This window comes from Adiantum capillus-veneris, chromosome 25 (genome assembly GCF_014529385.1).
Source record: "Adiantum capillus-veneris isolate H3 chromosome 25, ASM1452938v2, whole genome shotgun sequence".
Classification (NCBI taxonomy): Eukaryota; Viridiplantae; Streptophyta; class Polypodiopsida; order Polypodiales; family Pteridaceae; genus Adiantum; species Adiantum capillus-veneris.
This window is the reverse complement of record NC_140955.1, coordinates 12,153,508-12,172,160: the sequence shown is the minus strand read 5'-3', so window position 1 is coordinate 12,172,160 and position 18,653 is coordinate 12,153,508.

Genomic DNA, 18,653 nt, shown 5'->3' with positions numbered 1-18,653 from the left:
TGTGATTGGATGGAACCTCAAGGCCAAGGTACTTAAAGCTCTCAACAACTTCAAGTGTCTCGTTGTTGTACACAATGCATGGCTTCTCCTTATGGTTGGTTTTCACAAGCATAACCTTTGTTTTGGATTCATTTACAATCAGCCCACTATGCAAGCAAAAGTTCTCAAGGACAACCATAAGCTTTTGTGCATCTTCTAAAGTGTGTGCTAGAAGCACTACATCATCCGCATACAACAAAAGCATGATTACCGCATTGCAAATAGTGACCTCTTCAATGCCTTCTTCTTGCATAAAGTCAAGTACCATTTGTTCCAATTGATCGATGCATAGACCAAAGAGAGTTGGTGACAATGGACATCCTTGTTTAACCCCAATAGTGCTTACAAAAATTTCTGAAATTTCTCTTTCCATGCGCAATTGACAAATCACCTTCTCATAGATTCGAGAAACCGCAAGCATAAACTCACTTGGCACTTGGAGTTCTTCCATCCTTCTCCACAAATTGTTACGTGGAATCATATCAAAGGCTTTCTTAAAGTCCACAAAACAACAATACAATCTCTTGCCTTTCAACCGACTTTCCTCCATGAGAACACGAAGAGTGACAAGATGATCAATGGTGCTATGGCATCGACGAAAACCCGCTTGTCCCTTTGCATGCTTGTCATTATCTTCAGCCCAATCACTCAATTTCATCTCCATTATGCACCCAAACAACTTTGCCATAAGAGACCCAATCATTATAGTCCGGTAGTTTCTTACATTCTTTACATCCCCTCCTTTATGCAAAGGCTTAACCCAATTAGTACTCCAATCATAAGGCATACCATGTTGAAGTGCAAGGTTGAACATATCACACATCCACTCATGGGTAAAATCTCCCGTCCATTTGATCATCTCCGGCTTGATACCTTGAAGATCTCCCGCTTTGCGAGTGGCCAACTTTTCAAGCCCACCGCATACATCCTCAATAGTAAAAAAAGACGGCATACATGGGAGTGAACCATAAAATGGCATTTTTTCAGTATTTGCTTGCTCATATAATTGCCTACAATGTGTGTACATATCCACTAGACTCAAGTTACCAAAATTCTCAACCCGCTTGCCTCTCAAGTTTCTCCAAAATCTTCCACATGCATGTGCCTTTTCTTGGACTTGAAATTCTTGTTGCTTTACTTCCCATCTTCTTCTCTTCTTTTGAATCAATGCCTTGTATGTATGCAAATGACTTTGATAGTTGTCTTTGTCCATAGTTGCATCAAGCTTTATCAAGGACTTTCGAGCATTTTGACATTCTTTATCAAACCACCTTTTGCGTGATCTATCTTTGTTGATACCATGGAGATGCTTTATGGCAAAGCATTCTTCCGCACAAGAACAAATAGCTTTCTTGAAAGCTTCCCATTTAGTTTCCAATGGTGCATCACATTGAAGCTTTGTCATCCATAATTTTTGCTCAACCATTTCAATGTACATTGGTGCCCGTTTGAAATCCATACATAGTGATAACTTCTCTTTCCTTTGGCTGAGATTATCATGCTTAGTTGCTTCTCCACATGAAAGGTCAATACATAAGGTGCGATGGTCGGATTCCGGGGTCCATTGACCAAACATAAAACTCTTTATGCGATACATGATGGCTTCAGAGAGTAGCATATAGTCAATCACACTATCCCCATTATGTCTCCTACATGTAAATCCATTGGTTCCACTCCACAAAGATACACCATTGGCAATGAGCATACCCGTGCTATTACACATGTGTAAAAGTAACTTTCCATAGTGATCCGGCTCTTTCTCATCCATTGAAGTACGATCATACAAGTGAACTTCCTCCAACTCCCTTGAAATGTATGGCATATCAAATTGTTGAGTATCATGTTGCAATGTTTTTGTGCGAGCATTCATATCCTCAAATACAATAACATCACCTTCACCTTTGAAATAAGCAATGTCCTCTTCCAAATCAAAAAATGGTTGATCTCTATCCATGCAAGCATAAAAGGGAGAATCATGATGAGGAATGTAGCAACCGGCTACAAAAATGGGTGCTCTTTTTGGTGTCATAATTTTCAGCCATACATAATGTTTGTACTTGTCATCTTTCACAATTGATACAAAATCTTCCAATCCTTTCTTAACCATACATGCTAACCCTCCTTGTCCTCTTCGTTGCTTGAGATTCTTTGACCACATCAATGAATGTACATTGTAATCCTCCAAGCCGTTAATCCTTTGTGTATCATGCTCCCAAGTTTCAACAAGAAGTACAACATCGGCTTTGCTTGTTAGTTCATCAATGCCAACCCCGCATTCCATGGGTATCCATTACAATTCCAAAAGCATATTTTCAATTGTAACTCGGTCTCATAGGTCACGCATCCCTATTTGCTTGAGAGACTTGCCTCCTCCTTGGGCACATTTTCTTCATGAGAGATCTCCTTGTTTTTATTATTCTTTTCCTCATATGCCTTGCGACGCATATTTTGTTGCTTAATAGTGCGATCTTCACATACAAAACATTTTGTATCCCTCAAATATATCCAACTATTATCAAAGATAATCTTTCGCTTGGTCTCATCCGGCATGGTGCATACAATTGGCCGTTCTCCCGAGCGAGGAGCTCCTTGCTTCCCCACTCTATGTGCTCCATAGACCATAACTCCGGACATGCCAAAGTGGGTTTTGAAGAAATGTTCAATAACAATGGCAAGAGAAGGAGGTGTCTCTAACTTCTCTTCGGGAATTCCACGAATAACAATGTTCTTGGAATGTCGCTCCCGTTCCTTCAACTCCTCCACATCCACATTCTCAACATTCTTTGTTTGAACCATAGCTTGCATGAGTGAGGAATTAGAAACCACATTGCTACCACATACATCAGCCCAAGACTTGTTTGTGCATACATTTTTCATGTCGCATACATCCCGGCTCATAGCGTCAAATTTCTCCTCTTTCAATACATGGTCATGCTCTACTTTGCTCATCCGCTCCTTCAAAGCATTCAAGTCCACAAGAGAGCGTTTACATTCCTTGACTTCCTCTTCAAGTTGCATCAAACGTGTTGTTTGCATCTCAAGTGTCCTCTTGAGATTCTCATTCTCAACCACAAGTACCCTTAGTGTGCCATTCTCCATTGCAAGTGCTCGTAAGTCTTCGCCTTGTTTGTTTACGGTCTCTTGCAATGATACCAAGTACGCCATGATCATGGTTTCCGATGTCGTTGGTTGGGTGGTTGTGTTGCTATCTCCACACTTAGGAGATTTTGGATCATTTTCCACAATGGTTGTGGACCTTGTTGAAGAAGAAGAACCCTTGCGAGTGCCGGAAGACATTGTATGTAAAATAGGAGATGAGAATAAATTTTGTTGAACCTGTTTACTTCGAAAATGCTGCTACAGAAATGCCTTCCATAACTTTGAAAATTTTTGTCTTTACAACAATGCGTAGAGGACTTCGTGCTCTTCGATTGAGGCTATAGATCACCCAAATCGGAGTTCGGATGAAGAAGTTATGATCAAAAGAGTGGACTGTTGTCTACTAGGTCAAAAAACGGTTGCGTTTTTTGAGAGTGTGAGAGAGAGAGGGAGAGAGAGAGAGAGAGCAAGCAGGGTTTAGTGGGAGAGAGGGAAAGAGAGAGGACACATGAGGCAGATTGAGAGAGAGAGAGAGAGAGAGAGGGAGAGAAGAGAGAGGGATGAATGAGGTAGAGGAGAGGGAGAGGAGGCAAAGAGAGATAGAGAGAGGGGGGAGGGGAGGAGGAGGGTAGTGGGGGAGAGAGAAGGAGAGACATGGGAGGACAAGATGAGAGAGAGAGAGAGAGAGAGAGAGAGAGAGAGAGGGAGGAATGAGGTAGAGGAGAGGGATGAGTAAGGAGGAGGAGGATGGCAGCTAGAGGAGGAGATGGAGGAAGAAGGTGGAGGGGAGGGAGGATGTTGGAGGAGGAGGCTGAGGAGGAGAAGTAAGTGGAGGGGAGGAGGCACATGGGTGTCAAGAGGAGGAAGGAGAGCTAGGGAGGGTGGCAAAAAAAAAAACTCGCTCCAAAGGTTGCTCGAAGACCTAACTCAATTGGTATAAGAGAAAGTTGCATCCTTCCGAGCTTAGTCGCCAACAACTCCAGCATATGCCTGCTCACTTTCTCCAATTTTTGTGAGATTTGGTGAGCATCAAGAGGTTGACAAATACTTCGGATAGGCTCGTAAAGCTTAAGCTGCTCAGATTTTTTATTTGGCCTCATTTTGGCCTTCGTTTCCACTACAGGTAGTGCTACAGATGCAATTTTGTCACTTTGTGCAATTTTTTGTCAATGTTTTTTTTTTTTTTTTGCCATAATAGGTCCTTTACGGTCTTCTACGGTTTGTGCCTTATAGCACGTGTTGTTCCCACTTTGTTTCTCCTCTTTTCGAGCAATTTTCACATTAGGTGCATCATTTTGCATGACTCACAACAACACAAATGTGTTCAAGATGTTTGTTGCTGAGGATAGATTGGATGGGGACAATTATCCTATGTGGGCTTGTATGATGCAGCATGTCCATGTGTCAAAGGGTGTCTGGAATATTGTGCAAGGCATTGATGTACGTCTTGGTGTTGAGGATGTAGGTGATGCTAAGGATGTTGCAGGTTTTGGTGGCAGGATTTCTATTGCTAGAACTGTTTTGCCTATGACTGAGCAAGCTCGTTGGGATGTAAAAGAGATGCACAGGCTCATGTATTGATTGCATTGTCTGTGAAGTGTACTATTACTTCTCACATGCGTTCAGCAAAATATGCAAAACAGGCTTGGGATATTCTGGCTGGCCTTTATGAAAGTCGCAATGAGGCAAAAATTGCATTGTTGCGTAAAGAGCTGGAGTCGAAGATTATGCATGAGAAAGATGATATGGAAACTTTCCTTGCTGGTGTCAAGGATATCAATGAGCAACTTATTTCTGCTGGCGAAGTCATTTTTGACAGTTCACTTGTGTAGATTGTTCTTGATGCTTTGCCAGATTCTTACCAGATTTTTGCTAGTACTTGGAGACTTATGACCCAAGGAAATCTAGATGTTATCAAGTTTGATGCATTATGCACATTGTGTTGTAAGAGTTACTTTCCAAAAAAAACAAGACTAGACAGTGTGCAGTTGAACATGCCTTTATTGATGCTCAAAGAAAAGGTGGTAAAAACCAATGTAGCCACTTCTCATGATTCTTCTACGAGTGGTAAATCAAATGTACCTAATGCTTCTGCTGGCAACAATTTGTCTGAGAATTTTGATGAAAAGGGAAAAAGAAGATGCGTTTCCATTATTGTAAAGCTAATGATCACTTGATCAAGAAGTGTCCTAAGTTGAAGGCCAAAGAGGCTAAGAAGAAAGAGGTTGGTTTCACTACAAATGCTAGTTCCATTGCAATTGCATCTATTGTTGAGTCTTTTGTGAAAAGAGACAATGATGTTGATGTTGATGCAGAATGGGCTTTTAGTGCAGAGTGCACTTAAGATCCTTCTATCCATGATGCATGTTTGTCAATTGCTGTAGTTGCTCACGTGTGGTACTTTGATAGTGGTCCTACAAAGCACATTACCTCTCATCGTGACTTGTTTACCTCTCTCAAGGATGTCCCTCATGGGAATTCAATCACTTGTGCCAAAACAATGCCCTATTGTCCGATTCATGGAGTTGGAAAGATTGTGCTTATTGTTGCAAATGGTAGTTATTTCACACTTGTTGATGCATTGTATGTACGAAAGATTAAGAAGAATCTTTTTTCTGTATTTGCACTTGCTAGACTTGGTCTTGTAGTCAAATTTATGGATGACATATGTACAGTACATGATTTTAGTTTGGTGATGAAATTGTTGCATCTGTGATTTTATGTCGTGGGCTGTATAATCTCACTTTGTATGACAAGTGTGGGGAGAATTTTGCAAATATGGTTGTGGATTCAAAGGCTATTACAAATGCAAAACTTTGGCATGCATGTTTTGGGTATCTGAATTTTTCTAGTTTGCTGCGTTTGCAGAAATTTGACATGGTTGCTTCTTTGCATCCTCTTGAAGCACCTGTCAAACATGTTTGTGAAGGTTGTATTTTGGGTAAGATGCAGCGTTTGAAGTTTCCAAAGGATGGTTCAGTTAGGGCCACATGCAGGTTGTAGCTTGTGCATAGTGATGTTTGTGGACCCATGAAAACTCCATCCTTGGGAAATGACCTTTACTTCATGATTTTCATTGATGATTACTCTAGGCATGCATGGGTGTATCCACCTAAGGCAAAGTCCAAAGTGTTTTTGTGCTTCAAGCAATTTTTGGTTATGGCTGAAAATGTCTCAAAATGAACTATGGACACCCTCCATTTCCATCGAGGGGGGGAGTATATGTCTCATGAATTTAATGCATTTCTACCTAATCATGGGATAAAACACCAATATACAATGCCGTATCCACCTCAACAAAATGGTGTTGTTTGTTGGAATTAGGGTTGCAAGGAAATGCAAACAGCTTGGAGAAGACAAAGGAAGCTCAAGGCACACCATAGAGAGTGTATTACTTAGTGTGCAATGGAAAGATAGATAGCCCTAGAGTGATGGGCGTATATACAATGCACGGGGGAAAAACCTCCTAAAAAGGGAAAAAATCCCCCGGCGGTCCTAGTGTGCACACACACATCACTACCACATGAAAGCACACAACAGAGAGTGTATTACTTAGTGTGCGGTGGAAAGATAGATAGCCCTAGAGTGATGGGTGTATATACAATGCACGGGAAAAAAAACCTCCTAAAAAGGGAAAAAAAGCCCCAGTGGTCCTAGTGTGTTCACACACATCACTATCACATGTATATGGTAATAAATCCCCCCTGGGAGTGATGTGGTGAACGAGGGCTAACACGAAGAGTAAAGGGTACTGCTATGCCCTGAGGACATGATCAGTCGCCAAAAGCTTTGGGGAAAGCTTCGAACTTCTCACGAGATAATACCTTTGTAAAAATATATGCAAGATTGTCCTATGTTGGCACATAATCCAAGTTGATCTCTCCTACTGAGAGTCTCTCCCTGAGATAGTGGTAATGCACCTCAATGTGCTTTCTGTGAGCATGAAAAACCGGGCTCCTCACAATTGCCAATGTGCTCTGACTGTCAGTGTAGATGATGTTGGCAATATCTTGTTTAACACCCAAATCATCCATAAGGCGTCTGAGCCATACACACTCAACAATAGTTGTGAAGACTGCCATGTGCTCAGCCTCACAATTGGAAGTGGCCAAAGTAGGTTACTTCTTGCTCAACCATGAAATACATGAACTGCCAAACATGAAACAAAAAGCACTTGTGGACACTCGCGTGTCATAACAACCAGCCCAATTTGAGTCTGAAAAACCATGAGAAGGCGGCAATGACCGCCCCTTGGGATAAAACAAGCCAATATGGAAAGTGCCACTCAAGTAGCAAAAGATCCTGTTGACTACCTGCCAATACTCAGACGGTGAACTTTGCATAAATCTGCTCACGTATGAGACACAAACTGAATATTCGGCTTCATGTTGCATACATAAATAAGGTAGCCAACAATAGTTTGGTAAAGAGTGACATCAAACGGATCACCACCATCATATAGAATCAACTTCAAACCTGTTTCATGGGAGTGGCAATAGGTTTGCAATCCTCAAGTCCAAACTTACATAGCAATGTCTCTCCGTAACTTTCTGACACAAGGCAATACCACCATCACATTGCTTAAACTATATGCCCAAGTAATGATGCAACATCCCCAAATATTTCATCTTGAAAGTAGCATTCAAATCAGTCTAAAATTCAACAATATGTGCCTCATTGGGACCAGTGATCAGAAAATCATCCACATAAAGAACAACAATGAGAAGTACATCGCCCTCACGCTTGACATACAATGTGCTTTCTATTGGACTGTCACAAAAACCTCGCTTGAACAAATGAGTGTCAGCTTTCTCATACCAAGCACAAGGATATTGCTTCAACCCATACAAAGCCTTCTTACATCTGCACACTTTGTCCTCTTGTCCTTTCTTGACAAAACCGCAAGGCTACGTTACATAGACTTCCTAAAAAATGTCACCATTCAAGAAAGCAATAACAATATCGGATTGATGTACATCCCAACCAAAATGAGATGCCAATGCACAGTAGTCATACGACAAGTGGGAGATAAAGTTTCTTCATAATCTATGTCTTTCTGTTGCGCATAGCCTTTCGCAACAAGTCGAGCCTTATGGCGATCAACCTCACCATCCAGCTTGCGTTTCAACCATTAAATCCACTTTGTACCAATGGAATTTTTTCTAAGAGTCAAATCACATAAAGTCCATGTGTCATTTTCTATAAGTGCATCATATTCTGATTGCATGGCAGCCATCCAATTTTTTGGATTCTGTGCTTCATTAAAAGATAGGGGTTCCTCTATATCACATAAGCTAGACACAGCCAAAGCATAACAATCTGATGCATAAGAGGCATGGTGAGAACCTGAATGATACGACTAGACAAAGGTGCATCCATTTACTATCATGCAAAGTGTGCACCAGCCATTTTGGCATATCTCTAGCCTGCTCATGTTCAACCCTTTTCCCATCAAGTACATCATGCGCATTTTCATCAGTAATAGGCTGATCTATAACATTTTCAGAAATCCCCATAGGCTATACATTTGCCTCATTTGAATTTACATTCAAACTTCCACCACTAAAAAGAGGCAATACATTGTCATAAATGTCAAGTGAGCGTATATTACTATCGCTAGTACATGACAACGAGAGGCTGAATAGAATCTTCCACAAACACAACATCACGTGAGACTAAAATATGCTTTGTTTGTGGATGGTACAACCTGTAACCTCCTTTGCTTTCAACACTATAACCAACAAAAATACATTTGACAACCTTATCATCCAATTTTTTGTGCTTCGCTTGTGGCACTAAACCATAAGCCAAACAACCAAAAACACGTATGTGCTCAATAGATGGCTTTCTATCATGCCATGCTTCATATGGAGTCATAGAGTGCAATGCTTTTGTAGGACACCTGCTGAGTACATAAGTGGCACACATGACAGCTTTGAGCCAAAAAAAAATGTGGTAAAGCTTGACTCTTGACCATTCATCGTGCCACTTCGTGAGAGACCTATTTTTCCTCTCAGTAACACCATTTTGCTAAGGCGTATATGGCACTGTACATTGGTGTTTTATCCCACAACTAGCCAAAAATGCATTAAATTCATGAGACATACTCCCCCCCTCGATTAGAATGGAGGGTGCCCATAGTACATTTTGAGACATTTCCAGCCATAGCAAGAAATTGATTGAAGCACATAAACACTTTGGACTTAGCTTTCAACGAATTTACCCATGCATGCATGGAGTAGTCAACAATATTGATAGTCACAAAGTACAAGTAATTTCCCAAGGACAGAGTTTGCATAGACCCACAAACACATTATGCAGAAGTTGCAATCTGCATGTAGCACGAACTGACCTATCCTTTGGAAACTTAGCACGCTGCTTTTTATCGAAAATATAGTCTTCAAAAACATGTTCGAAAGGTGCATTAAGAGGCGGCAAAGAAGCAACCATATCAGATTTTTGCAAATGCAGCAAACTTGCAAAATTCAGATTCCCAAAACGTGCATGCCACAATTTTGCATCTGAAACAGCCCTTGAATCTGAAATTGCATCTTCAAAATTTTGTTCATACTTGTCATACAAAGGGAACTTATATAGCCCATGACACAAAAGGCCAGATGCAATAATTTCATCACCAAAATTGAGATCATGAAATGTACATTTGTCATCCACAAATTTGACCACGAGACCAAGTCTAACAAGTACAGATATAGACAAAAGGTTTTTTTTAATCCCAGGTACATACAATGCATCAACAAGTGTGCAAGAACTACCATTTGCATCAGTAAACACAATCTTTCCAAGTCCTTGAACATGATAAGAGGCATTGTTGGTACAAGTCACCATATTCCCATGGGGGACAGACTCAATAGAGGTAAACAAATCACGCTGTGAGGTAATGTGCTTTGTAGCACCAATGTCAAAATACCACACATGTGAATCTGCAGCAACTGACATACATGCATCATGGACAATAGGATCATAAGTGCACTCTGCACTACATGCCCATTCTGCATCAACATCAGTATCACAATCTCCTTTGATAGAAGACTCTACATTCGATGCACTTGTATTGAACCCTGTGGTGGATCCAACCTCTTTCTTCTTAGCCTCTTTTGCCTTCAATTTTGGACACTTCTTGATCAAGTGATCATTAGCTTAAATGCCCATTTTGCATCAACATCAGCATCACAATCTCCTTTGATAGAAGACTTTACAATTGGTGAATTGTATTGGACCCTGTAGTGGATCCAGCCTCTTTTGCCTTCAATTTTGGACACTGCTTGATCAAGTGATCATTAGCTTTACAATAATGGAAATGCACCTTCTTTTTGCCCTTATCGCCAAAATTTCCATATGAAGTGCTGCCAATAGAATCATTACAAATAGAAGTTTTGCCACTCGCAGTAGAACCTTAAGAAGTGGCTACATTGTTGTTCCCACCATTTCTTTGAGCTGCAATAAAAGCTTGTTCAATTGCACGCTGCCTAGTCCTATTTTTTTTGGAAAGTGACTCTTGCAATAGCAATGAGCATAATACATCAAACTTGACAACTTTAGAATTTCATTGGGTCATAAGTCTCCAAGTACTAGCAAAAGTCTGGTAAGAATCTGGCAAAGCATCAAGAACAGTCTGCACAAGTGAACTGTCAGAATTGACTACTCGTGCAGAAATTAGTTGCTCATTAACATCCTTGACAACAGCAAGGAAAGTTTCCATTTCATCTTCCTCTTGCATAATCTTTAATTCTAGCTCTTTACGCAGCAAGAAATTTTAGCGTCATTGCAGCTTGCATAAAGACATGCTAGAATATCCCAAGCCACTTTTGCAAATTTTACTGAACGGATGTGAGGAGTGCTAGTGCGCTTCACAGACAATGCAATCAATGTATAATCATGTGCATCTCTTACATCCCAACGAGCCTGCTTAGCTGTAGGTAAAATAGCTCTGCCAATAGCAACCTTGGCAGCAAAACCTAGAGCATCCTCAACATCGCCTGCATCCACAGTAGAAGGACGTACATCAATGCCCTGCACAATGTTCCAAACTCCCTTTGATACAAGTACATGTTGCATCATGTAAGCCCACATAGGTTAATTGTCCCCATCCAATCTATCCTCAACAACAAATATCTTGAACACATGTGTGTTGTTGTCAGCCATGGAAAATGCCTGCACCTGATGTGAAAACTACCCAAAATGAGGAGAAACTGACCAGGCGTGCTATATAGCACAACCCGCAATAGGCTGTATGGGACCTATTATGCAGTAATTGACACTGACAGAAAGTTTGCACAAAATAACAAAATTGCTTGTGCAAACCTGGCTGTAGTGAAACGGAGGTCAAAATGAGCCCGAAATGAAATTCTGAGAAGACCAAGCTCTACAAGCTTTCCCAAAAAAAAATTTGACCTACTGACGCTCACCAAAGCTCATTGAACTCTGAGAAAATGAGCAGGGGTGTTCTGGCGATGTTGGCGACTAAGCCCGAGAGGACGTGACCTGCTCTGATACCAATTGTTGGAATTAGGGTTGCAGGGAAACGCACACAGCTTGGAGAAGACAAAGGAAACTCAAGGCACACAATAGACAGTGTATCACTTAGTGTGCAATGGAAAGATAGACAGCCCTAGAGTGATGGGCATATAGACAATGCATGGGGGAAAAAACCTCCTAAAAAGGAAAAAAATGCCCCAGTGGTCCTAGTGTGTTCACACACATCACTACCACATGTATATGGTAACATTGTTGAGAGAAAAAATAGGTCACTTACGGAAATGGCATGATGTATGGTCAAAATTCAAGCTTTTCCACTTTTTTTTTGACTTAAGGCCAGCATGTGTGCCACTTATGTACTTAACAGGTGTCCTACAAAAGCTTTGCAGTTTATGACTCCATATAAAGCATGTCATGATAGAAATGCTTCAATTGAGTACATGCATGTTTTTGGCTATTTGGCATATGCTTTGGTGCCACGAGGGTGCCACAAACGCAATGCAAAACAATGGATGATAAGGATGTCAAATGTATTTTTGTTGGTTAATTATAGTGCTGAAAGAAAAGGTTTTAGGTTGTATCATTTGCAAACAAAATGGATCTTGGTTTCATGGGATGTTGTGTTTGTGATTTTGCTCAACCCTTGCTGTCATGTACTAGAGACATTAATGTAAGCTCATAGGACTTTTGTGACACTTTGTTGCCACTTTTTAGTGGTGGAAGTTCCAATGTAAATTTCAATGAAGGCAAATGTACATCCTATGCGGGTTTCTGAAAATGTTAAAATCAGCCTATTACTGATGCAGATGTACATGATGTGCTCAATGAGGAAAGGGTTGAGAATGAGCAGGTTGGTGCATACTTTATGTGACAGCAAATTGGATGCACCTTTGTCTAGTCGTACTTGTTCACGCATGCATCTTATGCACCAGATTCTTATGCTTTGGCTGTGTCTAGTTTATATGATGTTGAAGAACCTCTATCTTTTGATGAGGCACAGAATTTGAAAATTTGGATGGCTGCCATGCAATCAGAATATGATGCACTTATAGAAAATGATACATGGACTTTATGTGATTTGCCTCCTAGAAAAAAGGCCATTGGTACAAAGTGGGTTTACAAGATGAAACACAAGCCATATGGTGAGATTGATCGCTATAATGCGCGACTTGTTGCAAAGGGTTATGCACAGGAAAAAGGCATAGATTATGAAGAGACTTTTGCTCCCACTTTGTCGAATGACTACTACTGTGCATTTTCTATGTGCATTGGCATCTCATTTTGGTTGGGATGTACATCAGTCGGACATTTTTTTAATGCTTTCTTGAATGGTGACATATTTGAGGAAGTTTATGTAATGCAATCTCATGGTTTTGCCAAGAAAGGACAAGAGGATAAAGTGTGCAAATGTAAGAAAGATTTGTATGGGTTGAAGCAATCTCCTCGTGCTTGCTATGAGAAGGCTGGCACTCATTTGGTCAAACGAGTCTTTCGTAATAGTCCAACAGAAAGCACATTATATGTAAAGCATGAGGGTGCTTCTCATTGTGGTTCTCTATGTCAATGATTTGCTGATCATTGGACCAAATGAGAAACATATTGCTGAATATAAGGCTAATTTGAATGATACTTTCAAGATGGATTTGGGGATGTTGCATCATTACTTGGGTATACAATTTAAGCAGTGTGATGGTGGTATTGCCTTGTGTCATACAAGTTACATAGAGACATTGCTATGTAAGTTTGAACTTGAGAATTGCAAAGCTATTGCCACTCCCATGGAACTTCATGATGTTGGTGATTCTGCCGATGCCACTATTTACCAGTTTTTGCTTGCCTTATTTATGTACTCAGCATGAGATCGGATATTCAGGTTGCAGTCTCACAAGTCAGCAGGTTCATGCATAGCCTAGGGTCTAAGCATTGTCAGGCTGTCTAGAGGATTTTTAGTTACTTAAGTGGCACTTTACATCTTGACTTGTTTTATCCCAAGAGGTGATCATTGCCGCCAGACTTACATGCTTTTTCGAACTCAAATTGGGCTGGTTGTTTTGACACGCGAGTATCCACAAGTGGTTTTTGTTTCATGCTCATCAATTCATGTATCTCATGGTTGAGCAAGAAGCAACCTATTGTGGTCACTTCTAGTTGTGAGGCTGAGTACAGGGCAGTCTTCATAGCTACAATTGAGTGTGTATGGCTAAGATGCCTTATGGCTGATTTGGGTGTTGGACATGACGCTCCCAACACTATCTACACTGATAGTCACAGTTCATTGGGAGTTTTTTGAGGAACCCAATTTTTCATGCTCGCACAAAGAACATTGAGGTGCATTACCACTATGTTAGGGAGAGTATCTCAGTAGGAGAGATCAGCTTGGCTTATGTGCCAACACATGACAACCTTGCAGATCTTTTCACAAAGGCATTGTCTCATGAGAAGTTTGAAAGATTTGGTCTTACTTCCATTTGTGGATTGATCATGTCCTCAGGGCATGTCACTTCCCTATACTCTATGTGCTAGCTCTCTTTCATCACATCACTCCCAGGGGAGATGTGTGACCATATACATGTGGTAGTGATGTGTGTGATCACACTTAGAACCATCGGGGCTTTTTTTCCCTCACTACAAGGTTTTTTTTGTGTGCATTGTATATATGCCCATCACACTAGGGCTATCTATCTTTCCATTGTACACTAAGTAAAACACTCTCTGTTATGTTCCTTGAGCTTCCTTCATCTTCTCCAAGATGTGTGTGTTTCCCTACAACCCTAATTCCAACAAGCACACATGATTTCATTTCTATAGGCATTCCATAAGAGTTAAAGTTGCATATGACTCCCACAAATTATGAAGTAAAAGCCGCTTTCCAAGAAACCAAAATAAATTGTGTGTATATGGTAAAAGATTTGCAATACCAATTTGGAGACTTTGTTGAATCACGAGATTTCTTAGTAGTACCATTGAAAAACAAAAAATTGATTCTGGGTATGCCTGGGAGACATCATTTCAATCCAAAGATTGAATATGAAAAGCATACACTCATTGTCACACATAATGGAAAAACCTTTCATATTACAAGCTAACCAAAAGCTAAAACTAGAACCCCTTCTTAGTCACACTCAGGCTAAAAGGTTAGCTTGAAAAGGTAACAAACAATTTTTGGTTATAATCAATGAGATTGAAACACACGAAGACTAGTTGTCTTCTTCTCAAAAGAAAAATTGACAAATGAAGATTAGATTTTCTCCTTCTAATCAATGAAATTGAAACACACGAAGATCAATTGCCTCCTCAAAAACAATTTTGATGAAATATCAAGAAATTTTTGGTGAAGATCTACCTTCAAGATTACTACAGCACACAATAGAGTTGATTCCATGTAGTGCACCACCTTGTCGAGCATCATATCATCGAAATCAAATTGAACAAAGAAAAAATCAACATCAAATTGAGGAATTATAAATCATTGTTTAATTAAGCCAAGTAATTCACCTTTTGGTGCTCCATTTCTCTTACTCAAAAAGAAAAAAGGTACTTATCGTTTGTGCATTGACTATAGAAAAACTTAATAAAATCACAATAAAGAGTCATTTACATATTCCTTGTGTTGATGCCTTCCTTGATAAATTAAATGGTACATCCATTTTTAGTAAGATAGATATTAAATCTGGATAACATCAAGTGTGTATGATGGAAATTGACGTTCATAAAATTGTGTTTCAAACACAATTGGTCATTATGAATTTCTTGTCATGCCTTTTGGTTTAACAAAGGCACCTACTATATTTTTATACATGATAAATCACATCATTTTTGAAGCATCAAGATTGTGTTGTGGTTTTATTTTATTAAATTTTGGTTTTTAGTAAGAATGAAAAAGGGTACTATGCACATTTGGATTTGGTTTTAAATTTTTGCATGAAAACCAACTTTGTTCGAATATTGAGAAAAACTTATTCTTCAAAATTGAGATTGAATATTTAGGTCACACCATCTCTGGAAAAGGAATCTATGTGGATCATAAGAAGACTCAATGCATCAAGGAATCGCCTAGACCTTAATCTTGAGAGATACCCCTTCCTAAGGGTCTATGCACAAAATACATAATTTACACTTTTATACAATTTTCAATATACAATTTTAATGTTGCGGAAGCGTTTGCATAGGGGAGGAGTTCTCAGCATCTGACCTAGCATGGAGTTCAGGCACCTAGTGTTTAGTGCTACCTCTAAATATGATTTGAATGAAAGCGTACGCAACAAAAATAACGTTGTGGAGGGTGAATATGTGTGTACACTTCATTGCAGAGGGGGGGGGGGGGGGAGAGAGAGAGAGAGAGAGAGAGAGAGAGAGAGAGAGAGAGAGAGAGAGAGAGAGAGAGAGAGAGGAGAGAGGAGAGAGAGAGAATAGTGGAGGGTGAAATAGAGTGCACACAAACACATGAGAATAACAAAAGACAATCTTTAAATACCCCATCTAAATGAAACATGCAATTGTGTATTAATGCCATAACAAAATATGGATATACCATAACATCAGAAATATAAAATGACTAGAAGAGCACCGAACCGTGTGTATGGATCGACCGGTCCACCCATCCACTTCCGCTCTACTCTAGACGGAGAGAATTTCACTTCGTCGAGAGAGATCTAGAACACCTCCAACCTACTTGAGCCAGACATAGGTTGAGGCCGCTTCACCTCCCGCTATGAACTCAAGCTTTGAAAGGATCCCAAATACCAACGAGTGGTAATGTATCAACACCAACCATACCAGTTTAGGTTCCACGCCTCTTCAATGCCCATCATTGGGTGTTTAGGAAAAGCTAAGGCAAGATTCCCAACGTTTTAGCCGTGTAGGTCATTCAACTCCCAACTCACCAACCGTGTAGATGAGCCTAACAAAAAAGAAGACCTAGACAACACGTCAATCCAACAAAGCCCCAAGTCATCGACCCCTTTGTCTAAGGCTAAGTGATGTAGGTGATCCTAGTCTTGCAGCGAAGTTGCCATGAGAAACATAACACATGAGTCCAATCACAATAGCATCTTCCATATGCACAAACAATCTTTTTTAAGCAGTCAAAATGTACATGGTCTCTACCCTCACACGTCCACTATAAACCACCAAAACCACTTCATGTTCCAATCCAAACCATGATCCAATCATATCACATGGGTGAGCACTCCACCCAACTCAGGGTGATGCATATTCAATCCTGTAAAACCACTTTAGCACATAACATGGTTGCAAAAAAATTGGCAACACAACCACATCCCAAAAAAATCGAAGAGCCACACTGGCTTCCATAATCAAGAATCACAACCATAATCCATAAGGGATCTCAGCTCTTGACCATAAGACCATATTCCGTACTGAACCAACTCCCACACTTGGAGTTTGATATATCCACTACAATCAAACTGAGCCCACACACATGGCCCTTAAGCCCTAAATTTTTTATGCATAAAAGAAGTTCGACCAGCAACTAATCATGATATCAAAATCCAATTTTGACAATATCCAATCGTGCATAAGTGATGCACTATGACCGCACCTCACCCCCTAGCACATAGAGCTAGTTTTGACCTGGAAGGGTGGAAAGAAACATACACATGCACATGAGGTGTCTACATCCATTTGTGAGGTTTCATACATCACATGAAATCATTTCATCAACATAAACAAGATGCAAAACAACCCGTCACTATTTTCAACCATAAACCATAGCATCACATACATGCAAAAAAAACTTTTTACCATTTTTGTGTGCATGCATAACACGCAAATGAAAGTATTTGACCTCAAACCAATGCATCAAGCTTAGCCCCATAATATAGACTAACACCTTATCATGTCACGTTTCCCATATTAAACTCATGCACCAAACGGTAATAGAAAAAGAAGGCCACCTTATTCATATTTACCCGTACGGTTCGGGTTGGCTAACCATATACCCCCATATAAATTTACGGATAGCAAACACTTAAAAGTAATCAACCAAAACAAAATATATATCATATATGAAGAGCTCGTCTGACTCACGATGCCATTTGGTACTCCCCCTTCATAGCACCCCTACACGCGTAAGTAAACCCATACATGTAACTGCTAATAACTCACACTCACGAAGTGATCTTAGAGATTTAAATACATTTATTAGCGAGTTTAATCAAAATTTTGATTTGACTAAGTTGGTTTTTTCATCCGATGAGTTTATATAGTGGTTCTCCAAGGAGCTTGGGGTCCAAAATTTTGATTGTGCAATGGACTAGAAGCTATTTTTTTACCATAATTCTTAGCTCGTGCAAAATTTTCACGTGAAAGTTGAAGGAAAAATGTTTTAAACGATGTGTCTAAGGGTTCGACCTAATTCATAGCGGGTTGTGAGATATGACGAAAACAGTGTTCCTATCGCCCACATGACGTGAAACAAAATTCGCTTTTTATATACATACGTAACCTTAAACACGCTGTGTAACTCAGTGTGATAAACATGATGAAAAAATCATGGAGCAACCTCATCCACACCCGACAAGTCCATACATGTCCTCGTATACGAAAAAGCAACCACTGAGAGAGTCGCTACTCACAAAACGACGTAGAGAGAGAAAGAGATGATGGCTATGGAGTTTAGGGCTTCTTATCGAGCTTTATAATTCATTACCAGTAGCTGTTGAAAGGCTTGTTGATTTTCCGCAAGTGAGCGGTGATGAGAGCTATGTAGTGGTTTTCACGACAAAGCCGTTGGAGAGCAGACACACTGTGAAAAGAGAAGAGAAGATAGTAAGCAAGTAGAGAGAGAATGTCCTTTTTTTTCGCGAACGAGAGAGAAGATCTTATGGATATGTGATGCACCACTACATATAATAGATATGTATTACCGTGTGGTAGTAGACGCGGTTGTGGATACTAAAAACTGAGGCTTGCAGGTCAATTTATAGGTATGGTGCCAAGCCAGAGTGTTGTCCAAGCGAGGAGGTAACCCCACCTCTCAGCCTAGATTAGTTCCTAGC